Below are 3283 nucleotides of genomic sequence, written 5' to 3'. Positions count from 1 at the left end.
CTTTGGTGTTGCGTGTATGTGTAACCATGGAGCCTCAAAAGAGAAGGCACAGGAGAGTTTTCTCTCGAAAGATTATATAAGAATACCACGTTATAAGGAAATACAATTTTGCAGAATAAAGACAAATATGTACATATTGGAATCACTTTACAAGAAGAAATAACGCATCGTAAAAAAGTAGCTTGTATCTCCTAAACAACACGTTGTAACTCGAAAAGATTTGGTGTGACGTGTACGTCTAAGCGTGTAGCCTCAAAAGGGAACCCACAAGAGAATTTTCTTTCATCAAAATTTGTCAGAAACCACGTTTTAAGGAAATCTCGCATCGTGCGAAATTATCTTGTTTTTCCTAAATAACACGTTATAACTCAAAAAGCTTTGGTGTTGCGTGTATGTCTAAGTGTGTAACCTCAAAAGAGAATGCACAGGATAGTTTTCTCTTGAAAGAATAGGTAAGAATACCTCGTTATAAGGAAATACAATGTTGCAGAGTAAAGACAAATACGTATGTATTGGAAACACTTTACGAGAAGAATTAACGCATCGTAAAAAATTAGCTTGTATCTCCTAAACAACACGTTGTAACTCGAAAAGATTTGGTGTGGCATGTACGTCTAAACGTGTAGCCTCAAAAGAGAACCTACAGGAGAATTTTCTTTCTTCAAAATTTTTCAAAAAACCACGTTTTAAGGAAATCCCGCATCGTGTGAAATTATCTTCTTTTTCCTAAACAACATGTTGTAACGTGAAAAGCATTGGTGTTGCGTGTATGTGTAAGCGTGGAGACTCAAAAGAAAAGGCACAGGAGAGTTTTCTCTCGAAAGAATATGTAAGAATACCACGTTATACGGAAATACAATTTTGCAGAGTAAAGACAAATAAGTACATATTGGAAACACTTTACAAGAAGAAATAACGCATCGTACAAAATTAGCTTGTATCTCCTAAACAACACGTTGTAACTCGAAAAGATTTGGTGTGACGTGTACGTCTAAAAGTGTACCCTCAAAAGAGAACCCACAGGAGAATTTTCTTTCATCAAAATTTGTCAGAAACCACGTTTTAAGGAAATCTCGCATCGTGGGAAATTATCTTGTTTTTCCTAAACAACACGTTGTAACTCGAAAAGCTTTGGTGTTGCATGTATGTCTAAGCGTGTAGCCTCAAAAGAGAACGCACAGGAGAGTTTTCTCTCGAAAGAATATGTAAGAATACCACGTTATAAGGAAATACAGTGTTGCAGAGTAAAGACAAATACTATTGGAAACACTTTAAGAGAAGAAATAATGCATCGTACAAAATTAGCTTGTATCTCCTAAACAACACATTGTAACTCGAAAAGATTTGGTGTGGCTCGTACCTCTACATGTGTAGCCTCAAAAGAGAACCCACAGGAGAACTTTCTTTCGTCAACATTTTTCAGACAACCACGTTTTATGGAAATCTCGCATCGTGCGAAATTATCTTGTTTTTCCTAAACAACACATTGTAACTCGAAAAGCTTTGGCGTTGCGTGTATGTCTAAGCGTGTAGCCTCTAAAGAGAACACACAGTAGAGTTCTTTCTAGAAAGAATATGTAAGAATACAACGTTATAAGGAAATAAAGTGTTTCAGAGTAAAGACAAATACGTACATATTGGAAACACTTTACGAGAAGAAATAATGCATCATACAAAATTAGCTTGTATCTCCTAAATAACACGTGGTAACTCGAAAGTATTTGGTGTGGCATGTACGTCTAAACATGTAGCCTCAAAAGAAAACCCACTGAAGAATTTTCTTTGGTCAAAATTTTTCAGAAAACTACATTTTAAGGAAATCCCGCATCGCGCGAAATTATCTTGTTTTTCATAAACAACACGTTGTAACTCGAAAATCTTTGGTGTTGCCTGTTTGTCTAAGTGTGTAGCTGCAAAAGGGAAAGCACGAGACAGTTTTCTCTGGAAAGAATATGTAAGAATACAACGTTATAAGGCAATACAGTGTTGCAGAGTAAAGACAAATACGTACGTATTAGAAACACTTTACGAGAATAAGTAACGCATCCTACAAAATTAGCTTGTATCTCCGAAACAACACGTTGTAACTCAAAACGATTTGGTGTGGCATGTTCGTCTAAACATGTAGCCTCAAAAGAGCCCCCACAGGAGAATTTTCTTTCGTCAAAAATTTTCAGAAAACCAAGTTTCAAGGAAATCCCGCATCGTGCGAAATCATCTTCTTTTTCCTAAACAACATGTCATAACTCGAAAAGCTTTGGTGTTGCGTGTATGTGTAAGTGTGTAGCCTCAAAAGAGAAGGCACAGGAGAGTTTTCTCTTGAAAGATTATGTAAGAATACCACGTTATAAGGAAATACAATTTTGCAGAGTAAAGACAAATAGGTACATATTGGAAACACTTTACAAGAAGAAATAACACATCGTACAAAATTAGATTGTATCTCCTAAACAACACGTTGTAACTCGAAAAGATTTGCTGTGACATGTACGTCTAAACGTGTAGGCTCAACAGAGAACCCACAAGAGAATTTTCTTTCATCAAAATTTGTCAGAAACCAGGTTTTAAGGGAATCTCGCATCGTGCGAAATTATCTTGTTTTTCCTAAACAACACGTTGTAACTCGAAAAGCATTGGTGTTGCGTGTATGTCTAAGGGTGTAACCTCAAAAGAGAACGCACAGGATAAAATTCTCCTGTGGGTTCTCTTTTGAAGGTACACGTTTAGACGTACACGCCACACCAAATCCTTTCGAGTTATAACGTGTTGTTTAGGAGATACAAGCTAATTTTGTACTATGTGTTATTTCTTCTCGTAAAGTTTAAGTGTTTCCAATAAGTATGTATTTGTCTTTACTCTGCAACACTGTATTTCCTTATAACGTGGTATTCCTACATATTCTTTCGGGAGAAAACTCTCCTGTGCATTCTCTTTTGAGGCTACACGATTAGAAATACACGCAACACCAAAGCTTTTCGAGTTACAACGTGTTGTTTAGGAAAAACAAGATATTTTCGCACGATGCGGGATTTCCGTAAAACGTGGTTTTTGACAAATTATGACCAAAGAAAACTCTCCTGTGGGTTCTCTTTTGAGGCTACACGTTTAGACGTACACACCACACCAAATCTTTTCCAGTTAAAACGTGTTGTTTAGGAGATACAAGCTAATTTTGCATGATGCTTTATTTCTTCTCCTAAAGTGTTTCCAATAAGTACGTATTTGTCTATACTCTGCAACACTGTATTTCCTTATAACGTGGTATTCTTACATATTCTTTCAA

This window comes from Apodemus sylvaticus, unplaced genomic scaffold, assembly GCF_947179515.1.
Source record: "Apodemus sylvaticus unplaced genomic scaffold, mApoSyl1.1 scaffold_55, whole genome shotgun sequence".
Lineage (NCBI taxonomy): Eukaryota > Metazoa > Chordata > Mammalia > Rodentia > Muridae > Apodemus > Apodemus sylvaticus.
This window is presented reverse-complemented; position numbering follows the sequence as displayed.